Below are 23558 nucleotides of genomic sequence, written 5' to 3'. Positions count from 1 at the left end.
TGCACATATCATCAATGGAACGAGAAAGACTAGCACATGCTATATCTTGCACACAAGATAAGGACTCATGCATTGGCTTCAACTTAAAACTCTCTTCCAATTTTCCACATCTCAAAGTGATTTGACCTCCCTTCACATCTATTAAAGCTCCCGAGGTGGCTAAGAACGACCTCCCTAAAATGATTGGAATATGCTCATCCTCCTCAATTTCCAAAACAACAAAATCCACGGGAAAGACAAACTCCCCAATCTTTAAAGGAACATCATCAATTCTTCCCTTAGGAAGCTTAATAGAGCGATCGGCCAATTGAAGTGTTATATTAGATGGTTGAAGCTCACCTAGATCAAGCCTTTTGAAAACCGAAAAGGGCATAATACTCACACTAGCCCCTAGATCACACAAAGCATTCTCAAAAACCATTTTCTTGATTTGCCAAGGGATTGAAAAATTCCCCGGATCTTCCATCTTCTCCGAAATCTCACCAAGGATAAGAGCACTAAAACACTTCCCTCCTTCCACCGAACTACCCTCATCAAAATCTTCCTTCTCCTCTAGTATCTCCTTAAGGAACTTGGAGTACTTAGGCATATCAGGAATTGGCTCGGTAGAGGGTGTGGAATCATGAATTTCCTTAAGAACTCCAAGGAAATTCCCAAATTGCTCATCCATTTTGAATCTCAAATATTTTTGGGGATATGGTAGATCGGGAAATCTCTCTACCTCGCTCATCTTTTCAACAACACATTCTTCTTTTTCCTCAACCTCACAATAAATTTCCTTGGACTCAACCCTCTCCACTTCATTTTCCATAGCACCACTCTCATCTCTTTCCTCTTTTAAACAAGAAACTCCCTCATCAAAATCATTTCCACCACTTGTGGCAATAGAGTACACGGGTTTCTTTGGTTCAACACCTTGGGAAGGCAAGGATGAAGGACTAGCAAAATCCTTAATAGTGCTTGCTAATTGGGTAATTTGAGTCTCAAGCATCTTATTGTGGGTCATCATCTCATTGAATTTCTTATCACTAACCGCCATATAGGTGTTAATGATCTTGGTTTGATTATCAATCAATTCCTCCAAAGTAGTCCTAGGAGAAGAAGGTTGTGAATAGGAATTTTCACCTTGAGTCTTTGGAACAAAACCGGGAGGGGGACCTCTTTGAGCATTGTTTTGAAAATTTCCCCTTCCTTAATTGTTCCAATTACCCCTATTTTGATTTGAACCATAACCTTGATTATGGTTACCACCACCATGATTATGGTTACCATTACCTTGGTTATGATTTACATAACCTTGGTTTTGATTACCATAATTTTGGTTTTGATTACCATAATTTTGACTTTGATTTTGGCCACTATAACCTTGGTTATGGTTACCACGAGAACCTTGATTCCCTTGGTTCCTATAACCACCATTATGATTATAATTGTCAAAATTGCCTTGGTTTTGGTAATTCCTATTCATTGGCCTCTTTGATTATCAAACCTTTGAACATTGTTGTTTGACACAAAATTAACATGTTCACACTCATTGTTGTCAAACTCATCAACACATTCATTGTTACAATTGCTAGAATCATGGTCATATGATCCACATACATCACTGTAGACACCCATTTGTGTCTCCCCAAAACCAAACCCAGTGATGAATACCTTGTGCGTCGAAACATAATCGAATTAGGTGAAAGTGATTCGAAAGTCAAATGTCGCGGTTTAGTTTTAATTAATTTCTTTTCTCTCTGTTTTTGAAAATGGCTCTATTTATTTGAAAACGTCCATTTCAGTTTATTTTGGTCCATGATTAAGGTCCAATAATAGTGTAGTTGGATGGGGCTTGAAAAGACCTTTCCAACGATATATTATAAGCCCAATTCCGATGAATATTGAGGAAGTTATGGCCAAAATACTAAACTGGGCCCGGAGTTCTATTTTAATGCGGCCCAATGATCTAGAGGAGGGCCCAATGTTAATTATTATTCCTAAAGCTATTAGGATTAATTATGGTTTTCTAGAAGTTTCTAGAAAGTTCTTCTTAATTCTAATATTGATAGGATTAATAATTAATTATCTTTAAAGGTTTTTTATTTGGAATAAAGTATTATTTTATTATCCTAAAAATGTATTTCATCTTTTGTACGGATTCCGTAGATCAAGTTGATTAAAGATCGGATTCTGTAAAAAGATAAAAACGCGCTTATACAGGCTGTCGCCAGACGACAAGTCTGTCGCCACGCGACAGACTCTGTCGCCGCGCGACAAACCCTGTCGCCATGCGACAGACACTGTCGCGTCGCGACAGAGTCCAGTCTTGGCGACAACGTGGAGTTTTATTCCTTATCAAATTCCGTGTTTTTCCGGATTATTTTCATTATAAATGGCGTCCGGATTCCTGTTTTCAGAATCATCAATTCCCATCAATTATTATTCTCTTTTCTCTCTTGAGCACTTTATGCTTTCTTTCTCTCTTTTCTAGTTTTACAATATTCCGCATACATTAGACTTAGAGTCATCTAGCCAAGTTCGAAGTTGCCTTCGCCCTAGACGTGCAAGGTTAATATTTTCTGAGGGTTTGGTCCAAAACTAGTCAAAAATTTATTTAATTTGATTTTAATTTAATTCTTTAATTGTTCTTTATTATTTTCATTGAAGTTTACTAACTTGTGTATTTTGTTATTAGAAAGAGGTACGAGGCTCCAAAGTAAGTAGATTAGCTTACTCCCTATTTCTTTCACAATGTAAATTGCATGCTTATTATTGATTAATTCCTAGTATCATGTTAGGATGTTATTTTATGCTTTCTAGAATCATGTTTAGGGTGCCTTTTATTGCTTTACTCTTTATAATATCATGTTAGTACCATGTTAGGGTTAAAGCTTTGATCTTTATTGTTTAGTGACATGCTAGGATTTGTTATTATTATTGTTAGTATCATGCCTAGGATCTTGCTATTATTATCAAGCTTTATTATGCCTCATTGTTATTGTTATTATGATTATTATTGTTTATTATTATGTTGCTTGATTTATATATTGTTATTGCTTGATCACGCCTTTTATGCAGATTTAAAGGGAATTTGTACTTGAAATCACGCTTAATAAGATAATTAATAATTCGGTTTAGGCTAATGTGATTTTAACTCAAGTGATCGCCAATAATAGCATTATTTGTGCATTAATTTCAACCAACATAGATTAAACAGGGTAGGTTTAATATAATGTTTGTATGTTATTCAAAAAGCGCGCATGAATACGAGCAGAACAAAGTAGAGGCCTATTTTATAGGGCGGGTCCTTTCTTTTGTAGATTGGATTCGTACCCTCATCCCCGGACCCTGTTTGGTTCAAGACCTTATGGAGTATTTGACGGTCCTTTGGATTGTCTTTTGGGTACAAGTTCCTTAAAACTTGTTGGCGACTCTTTTTGCTCTTTGTCTTTCCCTTTGGAACGCCACCGTACTTTAGTGTATGATCACAGTGGGGTTCAAGTTTGGGGTTATCATGATGCTTGAAATATTCCCTACAGTTTTTGGCGACTCCACTGGGGAGGATTTCTATTTATATACCTGAAATTTATTAAATTTTGGCAATTATTTAGAATGAGCAGATGAGACTCGAAAAATTCTAAGTATCTCATGTGCGTGATTTGATTAACATTATTGTCATATGCATTAAAAGGTCCTCATGGGAGCACCCCATGAGTCAATCCATAGGAATTTTACACGTAGGAAATTTGAGAAATATCTTTCATGACTAGAATCGAAAAGATAATACGAAAACTGGAAAATTCGAAGAACACAGAAACTTGCCAAGGCATGTAGGAACTAGCGTCTAGAAAGCAGGGCTTGTCGCCCGTAAAAAGTTTCTGTCGCCTGGCGACAGTTCTGTCGCCTGGCGACAGGGACTTTTTTGCGGCGACAGTCCCTGTTGTCTGGCGCCAAGTTCTTCCAATACTGAGCCAGGGTTCTGTCTTCTTGCTTTGACCTTTTCTAATGTTGTTGGCTCGATTTTGCTTATTGATTGAATTGTTTTCTCACTTTTCTGAAACCCATATGTGTTCTACATATGGATATAACCCTCTGGGGGTTCCTTGCTTCGCCTGCCCAATGGAGTATTCCACTATTTTGTGCAAAGCTCAGATTTGGGGACGTGTATGTCTTGGAGTCTATCCAACCATGGCGTCGAGTCCGGTCTCCTACCGCACTCGCGGAATCTTGTCCATTCGCTCCAACCCTCTTGGCAGGCTTGTGTGCAATGCATGTGGATTCTTAACCATGGACCTTCTTTTGACTTAACCCATATCCTCGAACTTTAGAGAACTAGAGCCATGGTTAGGTTGCAAACTCATCTTGTGACTATGTGAACTATGTGTACCTCTTGCTTGAATATATTATATGTGCGCTAACCGTTTGTTTGACTTGTGTTCAAAACTAATAAATGGACTAATGACTAAAAGGACTTTGTCTAACTAATTAATTAATTAATCTTGAATTAATTAAAGACTAATGATTTAATCAATTCGACTTAGCACGACTTTAGGCATGTCCACTTAGAGTAAAATTACTGGAAACAGTCCAGATTGATGTTCCAGCAATGGCGCAGAAGTTTGGACTGTGGCGCTGCAGTCTAGTGTCTGTCGCCTGGCGACAATTTTGTCGTCTGGCGGCAGACTGTAAACAGTGGCGACAGTTCTGTTGTTTTGGCGACAGTCCAGTTTTCTTACCCGAGTCATTACATTGAGTCTAATTAATGGATCTGCTAATCGAATTAATCATTTTGTTGGTTATTTAAACCATGTTCAAGTCTTTAATTGAATTTAGGCATGTAAAAGTCTCATGGTTACACACTAGTAGTCAATGCATGTCACTCACATTCACATAAAGCACACACATAACATGTTTGTCACGTTATAACCATGATTAGAGAGTCTTGAATGCGTGTTTTCCGTCGTTTTTTTTTGGGGGGGGTAAGTCGGATATTAATCCTCCAATATAATTTCCCTTAATATATGCATAATATATACCCCATCATTTTTTTTTTAAAAAAAACATAAAGTCAAGTCAATGGCTAGTCAAGAAAGGCTGAGATGCTGCATAACAACACTTTCGTTCAAGTCTTACTTTTCGACAAACCAATCGGTAGGAAAAGAAAGGCTAAGAAGGCAATGGCTAGTCAAGAAGAACTTAATGAAGTTAGGGGACAGGTAGCCAACTTGGCTGAGATGCTGCAAAACCTATCACTGCAAATTAACAATCCTGAGAAACAGAAACAAATGGACCTAATCCAGGAAAGTTTGGGCAAGCTATCCAATGATTTCAGATTTCAAGAGATTAGCTCTCAAGGGGTCTCGGTGGATAAGGATCTCCTTCCACAAAAGTTCAATCCCAACGACATCCCTAAGTTTAAGGCTATGGATAATCCTTACTTTCATTTAAGGGCTTTTGAAACTGTAATGGGTATTAAGGGAATAGATAGGAAAGCTTTCCATTCTGTATTCTCGTTATCCTTAGAAGCTGTATGCCAACAGTGGTACTTTTCACTTGATAAAGAAAAGACCTCTAGTTGGGAATCTATTGTGACCGCTTTCATTGAAAGATACAAATGCAATATACAAGTTGAAACCGATCACAGAGAATTAGAAATGCTGAAACAAAAAGAAAATGAGGGTTTCACTTCCTTTTTCAATAAATGGAGGGAAACCACTGCAAAAATGGTTGAAGTACCTAGTGAAAAGGAATCCGTTAGGATGTTTATTAAGAACCTCCAAGAGAAGTATTCCAAACATTTAAAGTACCAAAGTAACCTAAACACATTCAAAGCAGTATATGACATCGGAATTAACATTGAGGATGACCTCACTAAACAAAAGCTTGCTAGTAATAGCTCGAGTAGTGGCTGGAAAAATAAGAAGAACGACAATCCTTCTTCATCTAAATCTACCCACTCAAATAATGTTAGCACTTTTCCTCTTAATGAAGTACTAGCAATGAACAACAATCAAGGACAAAAGAAACCATTTAGGAAGAACTATACTCCTATCGGTATGAGTTATGACACCGCGTTTGATCGCCTACATGCAAAAGGTCTCATAACTCCCATTGGACCATTTGGAGATCCACCTGTCGAAAGGAGAACCGCTAACTGGAATCCAAATGCACATTGCAAATATCACCAGGGTAGAGGTCATCCTACAGAAAATTGTTGGAGGTTAAAGGAAGCCATTCAAGACTTGATCGATAGCAACAAGCTCCCATTACCCCCTGCAAGTAAGAAGCCAAGCATCAATACTGCACCACTATCAGATTCCTTAGCTATTTCTGACGAAGAAAACCAAGAGGATCCTTCTAGTCTCATAGAACCTATCGAGACTATTGAAGAGGAAATCTTCGAAGACGCTCTCGAATTTTCCGTTCAAGAATACGCGTCTAAACAGGAAGTAGTGGCATTAACGTTAATACTCGAGGAATTGAAAAAGTTTATATCACAAACTTTCGAAGCCATAAAAGAGCAAAACGAATTGCTTAAGAAAAAGAAACCCTTTTCTTTCCAAGTGATTGACACCCCTAAAAAGAGCACTAGGAAATACACTCCAATTGGGATGTCATACACCAATATGTTTAAAATGCTCTTTGAAAGTGGAAAAGTCCAACCCCTCGAGCCGAAACCATTTGAATCATTAAAGAGGACAGACAAGTACTATTGCGCATATCATCAATCCGGGGGACATACAATCGAACAATGCTTTAGATTTAAAGATTTGGTTCAACGCTTGATTGATGAGAAAAAGCTAGTTCAATTACCACAGGATGCCACAATAAATGGAGTATGGGACAGTGATGATGAGGATGTTTACCTTAAAGACATTGAAGAAACTCCTCTATCAACAATTTATCCAGTAAGTGACATTTGGGATGAGGAAGATTCACCTATAGATGTCCTCACTAGGTCCGGGAGAGTACAACCTCCCATTTCAACACAACCCATACCTTCTATCCAGCAAATTCCCATACCTATCATAGAAGACAACGATGTTGTCAAACAGTTAAAAAAGACTAAGGTAGAAATGAACGTATGGAAGCTCTTAGCCACATCTCGAGAACATAGGATAGTAGTCATGGATGCTTTGGCTAAAGTAGGCATTGATTCGGACACCACTCCTGAGGGACTCGCAAACTTTCTCACGAGTGATCTCCCAAGTCCAATTAATCTAGTCACCTTTTCAGATAAGGATCTACCCCCGGAAGGTGACAAACACAACAAGGCTCTAAATCTCACGGTCATATGCAAGAGAATGAATGTCCCTATGACCCTTGTTGATAATGGTTCAGCAATTGATGTATGCCCTCTTAGAACTGCCAGGATGCTGGGAATAAGAGATGAGGATTTATCCCCATCAACCCAAGGAATAAGAGCCTATGATAATTCACGACGACAGGCATTAGGGACAGTCACCATGAATATAACAGCAGGCGCAATTGAACATGCTACTGCGTTTCAAGTAGTAGATATCAAAGCTTCTTTCAACCTGCTACTAGGACGCCCTTGGCTCCACGATCTAAAGGTCGTCCCTTCATCTCTTCATCAACAAGTGAAGGCTATAGTGGGAGGTATTCCAATCACCATTGATGCTTCATCTATGAGGATCAAAACAATAGAAAATCCACTAATTAATGTGGAACATGACGAAGACGATAAAGATCTGTGGGGCTTTAGTGAAGAGGTCTCCTTAATAGAGGAAGACGAAAGGACCCCTCTTCATTATGACCTCCACGCAAACATGGTGACAAATGCTATCCTAAGAAAACAAGGACACTTTCCCGGAATGACTCTAGGAAAGAAAAAGGGAATAGCCAAATACATGTCTTTTCCTGGCCTTCCTAAATTGGATACTTTCGGACTTGGTTTCGAACCAACTCGCGAAGACTTCAAATGGGCTCAGAAAAAATTAAAGGCACGAAGAGACGCCCGCATACAAAAAAAGGAAATACCCATGGACCAATATCCTCTCACTTTAAATGGACAATTTATAAGAGAAGGAGAGGATTATCCTTGTTATGAATTTCCCGAACCCTTTGTCGTAAATGGTATAAGGCAGCCTGGATTCGAAATCTTCCTAGATTGTTGTTTCCTAGATGAGATCCCAGTTCCAACATATAAAGAAAAAGCACCTTCTTGTTTTGACTTTAATGTCATGGGACTCCTCTTTGGAAGGGAAAAGAACGAACCAAAACATGTGGAGGATAATTCGTCGCTTATCCAAGCAGTGCTCCAAAGCGAGAATTTCGATCCTTCCAAGCTTATCACTCCTGTAGAAGATCAAGAGCGTGGATGGCGCAAGACGGTGAGAATCATCACTACAAAGGGAAGGGAGATTTCAGTAACCACGGGACAAGGACCAATCTTCGAAGAGTCGTCTGAGTTAGAGTCTGAATTAGAGTCTCCCCCTATCGAGTCTTCTAACTCTTTAGTTGTAGCATCTTCCTCTTCTTCTCCTACTCCTAGGATAGTTAGTGATCAAATCCCGACGGATATTTCTTTATTTGATGTAATGATTTCCGAGTTCAATAATATGTCTTCTTCCCCTTATCTCTCTTGTTTTTCTTTATCTAAAGATGACGAACATTGCTTGGCTAATGATGAAAATGACAAAGAAATTATTAAAGCAATGGAAACACTTGAAAATAAAATACCAATAATTGAGGATACAGAAACGGTTGACATCTCAAAAGATCCAACCATTAAAAGAGAAGTTAAAATCGGATTAACATTAAACAAAGAAGAAAGAACCGATTTAATTAATCTACTAAAAGAATTTATCGATGTATTTGCTTGGTCATACGAAGATATGCCAGGCATTAATAGAGAAATAGCTCAACACACTATACCATTAATTCCAGGAATGAAACCTGTAAAACAAAAGTTACGTCGAATGAAACCCGACGTAGCCCTTAAAATAAAAGAAGAAGTACAAAAGCAAATAACTGCAGGTTTTATCCGGGTATCCAAATACCCCGAATGGGTCGCTAATGTGGTCCCAGTTCCGAAAAAAGATGGTAGAGTTCGAATGTGTGTCGACTATCGAGATTTAAACAAGGCAAGTCCAAAGGACGACTTCCCTTTGCCACACATCGATATTTTGGTAGATAATACGGCAAATCATGCACTTCTCTCGTTTATGGATGGATACGCAGGGTACAATCAAATCCTCATGGCCGAAGAAGACATGGAGAAGACGACATTCATAACACCGTGGGGTACTTATTGCTATACGGTAATGCCATTCGGACTTAAAAACGCGGGTGCCACTTACCAACGAGCAGCAACTGCCCTACTCCACGACATGATGCATAAAGAGGTGGAAGTCTATGTAGATGATATGATTGTAAAATCAAAAGACCGTCAAGGACATCCAATAGCCTTAAAGAAATTCTTCGAAAGACTAAGAAAATACAACATGAGGCTAAACCCTTCTAAATGTGCTTTTGGGGTTACGTCAGGAAAACTTCTAGGCTATGTCATAAGTTCTCGAGGAATAGAAATAGATCCTACAAAAATAAAGGCAATCATGTCCATGCCACCGCCCAAAACCGAAAAACAAATTCGAGGATTTATTGGCCGGTTGCAATATATAAGTAGGTTCATATCTAAGCTGACCACGATATGCGAGCCAATATTTAAGAAGCTTAAGAAAAACGTACCAATCATATGGGACGATGAGTGCCAAAAAGCATTTGAAAAGATCAAAGCCTATCTTGCAAATCCTCCCGTATTAGCTCCAGCGCTCCCCGAAATACCCTTAAGGCTATACTTAACTGTCACAAAGGAAACAATGGGGGCTATGCTCGCACAAGAGGTAGAAAGCAAGGAAAATGCCATTTACTATCTAAGTAAGAAAATGCTCGAGTATGAAACACGATACACACCGTTGGAAAAGTTGTGCCTCGCATTGGTGTGGGCCACAACTAAACTAAGACATTACATGCTCGTGCACACGGTCTATGTAGTCTCACGAATGGATCCCTTAAAATATCTATTCGAAAGATCTACACTTAATGGACGAATCTCAAGGTGGATAGTAAATTTAGCCCAATTTGACATAAGATTTATGCCTCAAAAAGCAATCAAAGGGTCAGTGGTTTCGGATTTCCTAGCAGATTTCCCGATAGAAGATTCAACACCCTTAGAAGACAACGAATTCCCGGACGAAGATTTAATGATGACATAAGATGACACGTGGACTCTATACTTTGATGGAGCTTCAAACCAAAAAGGGTGCGGTGTAGGAGTCTTGTTAGTATCACCTAAGGAAGAACATGTTCCTATATCCATCAAGTTAGATTTCGACGTCACTAACAATGCAGCTGAATATGAAGCATGCGTCGTAGGCCTCGAAACCGCTTTAGCCTTAGGCGTGAAAAAACTCCGGATATTTGGAGATTCATCCTTAATCATTAATCAAATTTCCAAAAGATGGAAAGTTAGGAGTGAGAGTTTAGCTCCTTACCAGACATATTTGGAAACTCTCACCGATCAACTGGAAAAGGTAGAAAACACTTATCTACCTAGAGAAGAAAATCAATTCGCCGACGCTCTGGCAAGGTTAGCCTCAATGGTTAGAATACCTAAAGAAATTGAACAAATGCCTTTAACCATAGAGAAAAGGCATAAATCTGCATACATTCAAGCTATAGAGGATGATGAAATAATTCAAGAAGAAGAACCAGAGGAGGAACCTTGGTTCGTAGATATATTGAATTATGTCACTAAGGGAGAATACCCTCCTCATGCCGATAAAAGAGCAAAAAGAGCATTAAGGCTTTTAGCTTCCCAATTTGTACTCATAGGAAATGAGCTACACAAAAGGGTACCTAATGGACGAGCTCTATTATGTGTAGGTAAAAAAGATGCCCAAAGGGCTATGAGAGTTATCCATGAAGGCATATGCGGAACACATATTAATGGTAAAATGCTAGTCCAAAAGATAATGCGAGAAGGATATTACTGGACTACCATGAATAAAGATTGCCATCAATATGTAAAAAGATGCCCCAAATGTCAAATTTATGCAAATTTACAACACATTCCACCATCTCTTCTCTACACCTATACTTCACCATGGCCTTTCTCTACATGGGGAATAGACATAATTGGAAAAATTACACCCCCAGGAACAGGAGGTCATGAATACATCCTTGTTGCTATAGATTACTTCACAAAGTGGGTGGAAGCACAATCATATGCTAAACTCACCGCCAAACATGTAGCACTCTTTATCGAAAGAAACATAATTTGCCGATATGGAGTCCCACATGAGATGATAAGTGACAATGGAACTCACTTTCAAGCAGAATGTGAAGAATTACTACAAAAATATGGCGTTCAACATCACCATTCGTCTCCATATAGACCTCAAGCAAATGGGGCAGTCGAGGCTGCTAATAAGAATTTAAAAACGATCATCGAGAAAATGACTGAAAATTATAAAGATTGGCCTGACAAACTCCACTTTGCACTGTGGGGATATCGCACGTCAATCCGCACATCAACAGGAAATACACCATTCAATTTAGTATACGGGATGGATGCTGTACAACCTGTAGAATTAGAAATACCTTCTTTACGCATCGCGTTAGAAAGTAAACTCGATGAGGTTGAGTGGACCAGAGCACGATATGAAGAGCTAATCCTACTCGATCAAAAACGACTAGAAGCTCTACATCATACTCAATGTTATCAAACCCGTATGGCTAGACATTTCAACAAAAAAGTCAAGACAAGAAATATCAAGGTCGGAGACTTGGTATCAAAAGCATTAAGGAAAAATGTTCTAGACCCAAGGGGCAAATTCCGCCCTAATTGGTCCGGACCATACATTGTCAAAACAATCTTGTCAGGAGGTGCGGCTAAATTAACTGACATGGATGGCAATGAATTTTCAAATATGACAAATCTTGACCAACTTAAGAAATACTGCCCATAAATATTTGAGTAAACACCCAAAAGAGCTACGTTCGGCCTGATTCCTTAAATAAAGGATACGTAGGCAACCCGAATTGGGTGCGGCCCCTTTAATTTATTCAAATCCGGTATCCCCGAAGCAAAAGAATAACGTCTGCGAAGTTTCAAGACTGGCGCCAGAAGATAGCTTCTGTCGCCAGACGACAATGACTGTCGCCAGGCGACAGAGTCCAATCGCCGGCGACAGTACCCCAGGCAACAGCGCCACTCTCCCGCAAATATCTGGACAAGTTCCATGTATTCTGGAAATATTTTCGACTCTCGTACTCGAATTAATTTTCCGGAAAAAATATATGTTATAATTGTTTTCATCGCTTTACTTAAAAATTAATTAAGATAAAAGCTGGAATTTTATTAATTAATAAAGAAAAGTACATTATTGATAAAATAAAAGCTGAAAACAAATTAATTAAAGCATAATTTAAATTTGTCTAATAAATCAATAGTCTCTCCCTCCGCTAGGACCCCGTGTTTCTTTTCTACCCAAACTTCCTTTTCGGTAGAATCCACCTTTCTTTTTCCTTTATTCTTCTTAGAACTCTTCTTCCTAGGCATGATAGGAGTTTTGAATTCAATTCTTGCCCCTAGACGCTCTTTGGCAGGAATTTTCTTGTCACCCAGTCGGTCCTTCACACTGGTCTCCTGAGGACTCTGAAATCTTCCATCAAGCCACTGCTTTACTTTGTTTGACAGACAAGGCGGTTCCTTATAGGCAATCACCTCCCACAAAGGCCTACCACTCCAGTATCTATCAAAGCGCTCAATCTCTTGTGACACAGGAAATTCATAAGGGCGGCGAAGATCTCCTGTAGGGATGGTTTGTGCAAGACCATATTGCCTCAAGACTCTACAAGGGAAATAAAAAGTTAGTCTTGATAAGCTAGGAAGACGACAATATGCTTGGTTACTACAACCGATCATCGCGTCAATCCTCAACCAAGGAACAACCCACTTTATGGTAAAATCACCAGCGGCAAACACCTTGCTCCATTCACGGCGACCGATCTTCAAGAATCGTTTCTTCCGGCGGATGATGCAATTTGGAACATAAGTTTGAATATCGTCTGGAGGATTAATAAGCTTCAATCTCTCCATGAGCCATATCTGCAAAATATTTGTTTACATTAATATTACAAGTGTAAAAAAATAATATGCTTTAATGATTAAATTATTTTATACCTGTAATAAGATTGGAGAACCTCTAAAAGGTGCTTTTGGGTTCTTCCTCAATGCATCTAACCATAGCATAGTTTCTCCAACAATTAATGGCATGGGATTTCTCCCAGTTTCAATTTGTTCTATAACAGATATGACTATTGATTGCCCCTCGTTATCTTTACCACTAACTAAGAACAATTGATTAAATAAACAATAAAGAAAAGCTCTTCTTTTATATGTGCGAAAATCGGGATTAGGATTATCATAATAATAATGCGCAAAATCTGTCAAATTAACTACATTCCCGTGCACTATGTTCTTTAAAGTCGTTCCCCTTAAATCAAAGAAGCGCTCAAAATCTTTATAGTAATATTCATTAACTCTAGGCATTACCGCAAGGTCAGTGGAATAATAACCTATAATGGCTCCAAATTCTTCCGGTAAAGGACAGATTTCATCATGGAAAAACCTAAAACAATGAGTATCAATATCCCAATAATCTATAGCAGAATATATAAAATCAGTATCAAGAATCATCCCTCTGACCCCAAATATACCCCCCATATGAGAAAGTTCTAATGCTTTCCTGTCTTTAGCAGTCAAGCGACGACACCAATCATCCATGTAACCACAAAAAGTTTTCTTAGCTAAAGACATGATCACTAATTAATTTAATTATTTGATAAGCTGATTAAATTATGCAGTAAACGGACTATTTGGGGGCTATTTATAACTTTTCCTGTACGACGGACCTCCATTCCCTGAGGGAATAGGAAAACAAGTCTGTCGCCAGGCGACAAAATTGTCGCGTGGCGACAGAGGCTGTCGCCTGGCGACAGAGGCTGTCGCCTGGCGACAGAGTCTGTCGCGTGGCGACAGATTGGATGACGCGGCGCCAGTATTTTTCCTTAAACAACGTCACCTATTGCGCGTAGGAAACTGTGTTTTTACGTATCTGACTTCGAATTTGACTTGACTTACTGTTTTATCCCTTATTATTATTATTATCATTATTATTACTATTATTATCCCTTATTATCCTTATTTTTTCTCATTATTATTATTGTTATTATTACTATGGTTATTATTATTATGACCATCATTACCAATATTATAATAATGAGGCTTCATTTTTCAAGCTTGCCCTCATTTTTTCCTTTTTTTCTTTTGGGGGAGAGAGTCGGTATACCCTCCACTAATATTAAAAATGACGGAAAAATTTCGCGCAAAAATTACACTTTTCCACACACGATGCATGCATTATAAAATAACAAACTAAGTAAAATGATTAATAAATAATAAAATAAATGCATATATATACAAGTGTCTAGTACATGAGTCGCTTAATACACTAGACAAAGTCCTATATAAGTCAAATAAAATAAATACAGGTACAACTACGGTGCCGGAGGTCGCAGATCGCGAGGGATACCAAATGTATCGAAAAATGCCCTACTCCGCGGAGTATGCCCATCATCATCCCCTGGACCACCGGATGACGCAAACTGCAGCTCAGGGCCAGGCCACCTAACCTCACCCTGAAACCCGACAGAAAGAGGCTGGGGCTGCTGCGATGACGAGCCAAACTCGTATGTCCCGCCACCCATCCCACCTCGAACAGTCGGCTCGGTCGGAGCATCCTCCGGCGATGACGCCGAATCCTCTACAGCTGCAGCCTCAGAACGACCACCTCGTCCACTAGAGGTAGTCCGGCGACGCCTCGAGTCGGACCTAGTAGTCTCTCTCCTAGGCTCGGGCCTCGACCGAGTGCGTGGAGAAGGAATAGGCTGCCCCTGCAAAAATATTCAAAGTTAGCCAACATAACAAAAGTAAAACCAAAAAAAACACTGAAAGTAAAATAATACCTCCTCAACGTCGTTGCTACGACAGGTAGCACGGTTCCGCAACCTCACAAGCTGGCTGCGAAAGGCGTCAATGCACCTAGCCATAGCCGTCACCACCTCGCGAGAAAACTGTCAAAAAACGACCAAGTCAGAATAGCAAACATAAAGCCAGAGCAATGACCACATAAAATGGTCTAAGTACTTACTCGAGTCTGGTGACGAGGGATAGACCGCTCCACAAACTGCTCCCCCTCTGGAGCAGGCGGAATGAGCTCCTCGATCGGCCCATACGTACCTTGGTAACGTATAGACATCTTGGGAGGAATGAACTCCCTGGGACCAGCCTGCTAAAAACAGAAGGTTAAAAAGACACTAGGGGGCTACCTAAGACAAAAAAACTAAGCAAATAATGACATACCGCTGCCTCCTCTGAAGGGACAGGAGCCGGCGCCAGCAGCGGCAGCAGATCCTCCTCATAGCTCTGCTCGAGGAGAATGTAGGTCCTCCAATGAGTACCTCGCGAGGGACCACCAGCACGGTCCCGCTGCAAGGCATCATGGAACATGTGCCTGGGTGGAGGAGCTGGGACTACGAAAGAGTCTGAGGAGTGCTGGATGGCTACCCGCTCCCCTAGGTAGACCACCGCATCGTACGTCCCCAGAAAGTAGCGACGCTCAGCTGTGTATTGCGCCGCTAGTGGAGAGACGGGGAAACCAGCCCAAGGTCGATACACCGGGCTAGGCTCCCGAAATATCACTAAGTAAGACACTAATGCTAAAAGTAATGAAGTCAAAGTAAAAGTTAAGATAAAATCTCACCGAAAGGATCATCTCTCGAAGGCGTAACACCTCCGGCGGACCCCTGCGGCCTCCCCAACTGGCAGCAATGGGGAGCACGCGAGGAGAAGGCCTCGCTGGCGCGAGAGAGGGAAAGTACTCGTAGAACCAAATCTACACAAAAGCAAAAATTAGTGAAAACATGTTCCTAAACATCTAAAGCAAAACCTAAGTGGTAAAAAAGGAGGCATACCTCTACGACCCTCCAGAAACTGGACAGGGAGACCTCTCCAGATAGGGCCTTGTGACGACAGGAACGCTGTAAGCCCAACAAGAAATCAGCATAGGCCATGCTGGCCCAATCATATGTCCCCACCAATCCTAGGTCGCGGACGGCAGGCAGGTAGTACAGTAGAACTCTACTACCTCGATCAGGGGAAAATGTCCCTGACAGCAGAATCAGCACAAAGATGCGCACCCGCTGCTCTCGGGTAGTCGCATCGTCCTCAAAAGCTGCAGCCAGTGTACAGCGACGAATGCATCGGGAACTCAGCTGTCCCGACTGAACCTCAGCCCGGGCCCGAATGACGATCGGCCCCAACAACTCCAAAACCTCTGGCGAGTAGACAGTAACGCCAGCGTCGAAGTGAAGTGGAGTGGACTGGAAATCTAGCCCCGTGATGAGGCTAAAGTCAGCTGGAGTGACTGTCATCTCACCCCAGGGAAAGTGGAAGGTGTTGGTGGTGTCCCAAAAGAACTCCACCAAAGCTCGAACGACGAGGTTGCCCCCATCGTATGGAAACATGGCCCGGGTGGCCTGCAGCAAGGGAGTCAACCCACATGACTCCCAAAGACGTCGAAGTTCCTCATCACGATAGATGAAGCTATCGTACAAGGAACCGATAGTGGAGTTACCCGAACCATGGCTACGGGTCCTCCCACTCGCCAAACCGCGTCGGATCCTTTCCGACAAGTGATGTACTGGCGCGTGAAACAGAGTGCGCTCGTCCCAGTCAGGCATGTCGCCCAACCCAGAAGTAGAAGGTACGTCCTCGCCCCCGCTGGTAGGCTCATCCTCTCGACGCGTGTCCCTCGACCGGGAACTCGAACCACGTCGTCTAGCCATGCTAAAGTTTGTAAAAGTAATTAAACTTAAGTTTCTACAGTATCTAAGTTCGCCTAAGCCGCATGATACTATGTTGAACAAAAAAGTACGTAGTACTAAAACAGAGTAAGATCTCAAACAAGCATGGAATTATTTTTTGAGCAAACAAACGGTTTCTTGCAAACATATAATGGACATTTGTGACAAATTGCACAAGAAAAAGCAGTTAAAACACCAAGAACGACTCACATTGTTCTTCACGACCTTAAGAGGTCCAACAATGGTGAATCGTTCGTTTCTTCACCAAATTGAGTCAAACAAGTCTCAAAATACTCCCAAGGTAATATACAAACATAATTAAACAAATTCAAGGCATAAAATTCAACGAACCAAGCAAATTAAGCAACATGAGTTTCGAATTTTCGAGAAAACCGCAAACAAGAACAGCCAATTCATCAAAAACCGAGTAGAGTTTGAGCAAAACTTACATAGATCGGGAAAATAGATGTGAAAAGCTTCGATTTGCAACAAATTTGAGCGAATTTGGTTGAGAAATGAGCAAGAACGAGCGAATTGAATTTTTCGCGAAAAATGAAGAAGCAGAGCAGCGAAATGAGGAAGAAGAAGAATCGGGTTTTAAAACCCCGATTCTGTCGCCAAACGACAGAATTGTCGCGAGGCGACAGACTCTGTCGCGTGGCGACAGAGCCAAATGCTGGCGACAGTTGCTTCTGGCCGGCGCTGGTGCGGCGACAGAGGTCTGGACTCTTCCTTATGGTTTTGTAGGTCCAGTTTAGTGATTTGGGTTCCTTGGTACGCCAGTTAGCCCCTTTGAATAATTGACATGATTTAATCAGCTTGATCAAATACACTAAGTGATCGACCTGATGAAAGATCGTCTCACTTTAGCTTAAAGCGCCTAAGTATTGGCTCATAATAAGGCACCGAAATAATGGCTCATAATAAGGCACCGACATAATGGTTCGAGGCACCGAAATATTGGTTCAACAAAAGCGCACCGAAGTAACGGTTTATAAAGGCAAAAGCACCGAAGTACTGGCACGGATATAAAAGTGATGATAAATAATGATATTAAGGGTCAATAGGTAAAGTGATTCTTTGGCAATGTCTCAACATAAAGGGAGATTGTTTAGCGGCGAAGCACAGTCGAGACGAGGTAATGTCACAAAAGTGGAGATGACGAAGTAAGGTCACCTTCGGCGATCCCTCAAGGTAAAGAAGAGATTGTCTATAGCGGCGACATACTGCTGTGGCGACATATGGCCACACCCAGGAAATGACGACATACAGTTATTTTTGATGATGTTCCCGAAATACTGTGGAGGATCAAGAATATTGAAGACGGCGACATATGGTTATCTTCAAGGATGGCGTTCACGAGGCACAGTGGAGGTTGTCACAAACAGCAACAGCAAAACGGTTACTTTCAGAGACGTGTGCTCGACGGTGCAAGATACGCGTTTCTTAACTCTTTTATCTGTTTTAACTAATGATTAGTTTTGCAGGTATCGGCGTTATAAGAATGATTTGGAATTGCAGAACATTTTGAATCATTCTCCGTCCCTATCGATACTTTGACTCTCGTTTTTCGAAACATAAGTTTCTTCGAACTCAGTCAAAGTGGGGGCTTCTGTAGACACCCATTTGTGTCTCCCCAAAACCAAACCCAGTGATGAATACCTTGTGCGTCGAAACATAATCGAATTAGGTGAAAGTGATTCGAAAGTCAAATGTCGCGGTTTAGTTTTAATTAATTTCTTTTCTCTCTGTTTTTGAAAATGGCTCTATTTATTTGAAAACGTCCATTTCAGTTTATTTTGGTCCATGATTAAGGTCCAATAATAGTGTAGTTGGATGGGGCTTGAAAAGACCTTTCCAACGATATATTATAAGCCCAATTCCGATGAATATTGAGGAAGTTATGGCCAAAATACTAAACTGGGCCCGGAGTTCTATTTTAATGCGGCCCAATGATCTAGAGGAGGGCCCAATGTTAATTATTATTCCTAAAGCTATTAGGATTAATTATGGTTTTCTAGAAGTTTCTAGAAAGTTCTTCTTAATTCTAATATTGATAGGATTAATAATTAATTATCTTTAAAGGTTTTTTATTTGGAATAAAGTATTATTTTATTATCCTAAAAATGTATTTCATCTTTTGTACGGATTCCGTAGATCAAGTTGATTAAAGATCGGATTCTGTAAAAAGATAAAAACGCGCTTATACAGGCTGTCGCCAGACGACAAGTCTGTCGCCACGCGACAGACTCTGTCGCCGCGCGACAAACCCTGTCGCGTCGCGACAGAGTCCAGTCTTGGCGACAGCGTGGAGTTTTATTCCTTATCAAATTCCGTGTTTTTCCGGATTATTTTCATTATAAATGGCGTCCGGATTCCTGTTTTCAGAATCATCAATTCCCATCAATTATTATTCTCTTTTCTCTCTTGAGCACTTTATGCTTTCTTTCTCTCTTTTATAGTTTTACAATATTCCGCATACATTAGACTTAGAGTCATCTAGCCAAGTTCGAAGTTGCCTTCGCCCTAGACGTGCAAGGTTAATATTTTCTGAGGGTTTGGTCCAAAACTAGTCAAAACTTTATTTAATTTGATTTTAATTTAATTCTTTAATTGTTCTTTATTATTTTCATTGAAGTTTACTAACTTGTGTATTTTGTTATTAGAAAGAGGTACGAGGCTCCAAAGTAAGTAGATTAGCTTACTCCCTATTTCTTTCACAATGTAGATTGCATGCTTATTATTGATTAATTCCTAGTATCATGTTAGGATGTTATTTTATGCTTTCTAGAATCATGTTTAGGGTGCCTTTTATTGCTTTACTCTTTATAATATCATGTTAGTACCATGTTAGGGTTAAAGCTTTGATCTTTATTGTTTAGTGACATGCTAGGATTTGTTATTATTATTGTTAGTATCATGCCTAGGATCTTGCTATTATTATCAAGCTTTATTATGCCTCATTGTTATTGTTATTATGATTATTATTGTTTATTATTATGTTGCTTGATTTATATATTGTTATTGCTTGATCACGCCTTTTATGCAGATTTAAAGGGAATTTGTACTTGAAATCACGCTTAATAAGATAATTAATAATTCGGTTTAGGCTAATGTGATTTTAACTCAAGTGATCGCCAATAATAGCATTATTTGTGCATTAATTTCAACCAACATAGATTAAACAGGGTAGGTTTAATATAATGTTTGTATGTTATTCAAAAAGCGCGCATGAATACGAGCAGAACAAAGTAGAGGCCTATTTTATAGGGCGGGTCCTTTCTTTTGTAGATTGGATTCGTACCCTCATCCCCGGACCCTGTTTGGTTCAAGACCTTATGGAGTATTTGACGGTCCTTTGGATTGTCTTTTGGGTACAAGTTCCTTAAAACTTGTTGGCGACTCTTTTTGCTCTTTGTCTTTCCCTTTGGAACGCCACCGTACTTTAGTGTATGATCACAGTGGGGTTCAAGTTTGGGGTTATCATGATGCTTGAAATATTCCCTACAATCACAAAACAAACATCCCATAGGCATATTATGTGAAGTAGAAGGAGTTTGAGGGTTAGAAGAAGTACCTCTCCCCTTAATTTGGGAGGGAAGATTTGGAGCTTGGGAAGAGGAAGAAACACTTTCCAACTTGGCCTTGATCAGTAACTCCTCATAGAAAGTCATCTCCTTGCATGAAGCACCTACCTTGTCTTTGTTCAACAAAACATTCTCAAGAGCATCGTTAGAAGTGAGCAAGTGCTCATGCATGGAAGACACAACAATATCAAGTGAATCAATCATCATACAATTTTCCAAAGAAGAACATGGATATTTTATGCTTTCATTCAAATCAAATTCTATAACCTCTTCTCCCACCTTGAGGGAGATCTTAGCATTCCTCACATCAATCATGGCTCCCGAGGTAGCAAGAAAGGGTCTACCTAAAATGATCGGAATGGTGGCATCCTCATCCATTTCAAGAACAACAAAATCCACGGGAAACACAAACTTCCCCACCCTCAAAGGGACATCTTCTACCTTACCTTTTGGAAATTTGATAGACCTATCCGCTAATTGCAAGGTAATGTTAGAAGGTAAAAGTTCCCCTAGCTCAAGTCTTTGATAAACCGAATATGGCATTAGGCTCGCACTAGCTCCCAAGTCACATAAGGCATTATCAATTTGCATCTTGTTAATAGCACAAGGGATGGAGAAGTTTCCGGGGTCCTTCAACTTGGGTGGCATTTTGTTCATGATGATAGCACTACAATTTTCGGTCAAATTGATGGTCTCCATAACCTCACAAGTTCTTCTCCCACTCAAAATATCCTTGAGGAATTTTGCATAGTTTGGCATTTGGTTGATCACATCGGTAAAAGGTAGAGAAAGGTGGAGTTGTTTTAGCATCTCAATGAATCTCCCAAATTGTTCATCCAATTTATGTCTCATGAATTTTTGTGGGTAGGGGAGTTTGGGTCTCACAATCTCTTTCTCTACTTTCACCTCTCTAGGTGTCTCAACCACTACCTCATCCAATGATGCCCTATTTCCCTCATCCTCAACCAAAACCTCCCTAGGAATCTCCTTATCTACACCCTTCCTAGGAAATACCTCCTCAAGAACCTTTCCACTCCTAGTAACAATAGCATTCACGGGTTTCTTGGGGTCAAGACCTTGGGAAGGTAAAGAAGAAGGGCTTGCATGATCTTTCAAAGGCATTAGCAAGTTGAGAGATTTGGTTTTCAAGCATTTTATTGTGGGTCATCATTTCATTGAATTTTTTATCGCTCACGGCCATGTATGTGTTCAACAACTTGGTTTGATTCTCAATTATCTCCTCCAAATTAGTCCTAGGTGAAGAAGGTTGAGAATAGGAACTTTCACCTTGAGTTTTTGGAACAAACCCGGGTGAGGGACCCCTTTGAGAATTATTTTGAAAATTACCCCGTCCTTGATTGTTCCAATTACTCCTATTTTGACTTTGGCCATAGCTTTGATTATGGTTTCCACCACCTTGATTATGGTTACCACTACCTTGGTTATGATTTCCATAACCTTGGTTTTGGTTACCAAAATTTTGGCCTTGATTACCATAATATTGGCCTTGATTTTGGCCACTATAACCTTGATTATTATAGCTACCACGAGAACCTTGGTTCCCTTGGTTTCTATAACCACCACCTTGGTTATAGTTGTCAAAATTGCCTTGGCCTTTGAAGTTCCTATTCCATTGACCCCTTTGATTATCAAACCGTTGACCATTATTATTCGACACATAATTCACATGTTCACTCTCATGGTTATCAAACTCATCAACACATTCATTAGGACAAGCACTAGAGTCATGATCATACGATCCACATGCATCACAAAACAAGCAACCCAAAGGCATATTATGTGAAGAGGGAGGGGGTTGAGAGTTAGAAGGAGTACCTCTCCCCTTAAATTGGGAGGGAAGATTTGAAGCTTGAGAAGGGGAAGAAGCGCTCTCCAACTTAGCTTTGATTGCGATGACCTCCTTTCCTAAGTTTGTCATTTGGGAGGAAAGATTGTTGATTGCATTTAGATTGTCAACCGAGTACAATGAAGATTGCTTGCTTGAAGAGTCCCTCTCCCCATCTTGCCAATCCCTATAATATGTCACCACGTCCTCAATGATGTCCACAACTTCTTCTTCGGTTTTGTTCATGATAGGACCCCCGGCCCCTCCATCAAGGCATGACTTGCCTTGGGGACTTAAACCGCCATAGAAGATTTGGATCACTTGGTATGTGGGGATTCCGTGGTGAGGGCACTCCCTTTGATACTCTTTGAATCTCTCCCATGCTTCGTAAAGGCTTTCACTTGGCCTTTGCTTGAACCCTTGAATCAAGGCTCTTGCCTCCGCCGTCTTCTTTTGGGGGTAGAAGCGGGACAAGAAAGCCTTTGTGACATCGTCCCAAGTTCTCAAGGAGTTGGGCTTCACCTCTTTGTCTAGCCACTCCAAAGATCTTCCTATTAGAGAGAAAGGGAACAACTTGAGGCGGATAAATTCTTGAGAAACCCCATTGACTTTGATGGTGTTGCAATATTTTTCAAACTCTTTTAGATAGTTCAATGGACTCTCATTCTTAGCCCCACTATATTGCCTTCTCTCAATCAAGGTGATCATTGCCGGCCGGATTTCAAAGTCATTTGCCGGTGTAGTAGGTGGAGCTATTCTGCTCTCAAACCTATATGCCCCGGGCACTCCAAGCTCCTTCAAGGCCATTCTAGGATTTTCACCCATTCCTTACTCTTCTTGGATTTCTTCTTCACTTGAAGAGCTATAACCCAAGGATCTATTATCCACTCTTCTTCTTGAAAGAGTCCTCTCAATTTCCGGATCAAGGGGAACAAGGGAACGATCACGGGTTCTATGCATGCAAAACTAAAACAAAAATATTAGTAGCACGGCTACAAGTGTAGCCTAAAGAAACAAAATATTTTTGTATTTTTTTATAAAATGAAGTAGACTCAACAACAAAAGCTAAGCACCAATGGCACTCCCCGGCAACGGCGCCATTTTGACAAGAGGAAAATGCATGTCGCTTTCTACCCTTTCCCCAAGCCAAACTAAATTTGTAAACACCTAACCAACCTTATATGAAT

At 40.4% G+C, this 23558-nt stretch overlaps 1 pseudogene; it reads left to right on the top strand.

The window, feature by feature from the left end:
- The first annotated feature begins 22705 nt into the window (after positions 1-22705).
- LOC145618716 (small nucleolar RNA R71) lies at positions 22706-22804 on the top strand (annotated as a pseudogene).
- The last annotated feature ends 754 nt before the right edge of the window (positions 22805-23558 follow it).

The sequence above is a fragment of the Chenopodium album genome, chromosome 26, assembly GCF_948465745.1.
Source record: "Chenopodium album chromosome 26, dcCheAlbu1.1, whole genome shotgun sequence".
NCBI classification, from domain to species: domain Eukaryota; kingdom Viridiplantae; phylum Streptophyta; class Magnoliopsida; order Caryophyllales; family Amaranthaceae; genus Chenopodium; species Chenopodium album.
Note: the sequence above shows the minus strand (reverse complement) of the source record. Positions and strands in the feature narration are given on the sequence as shown.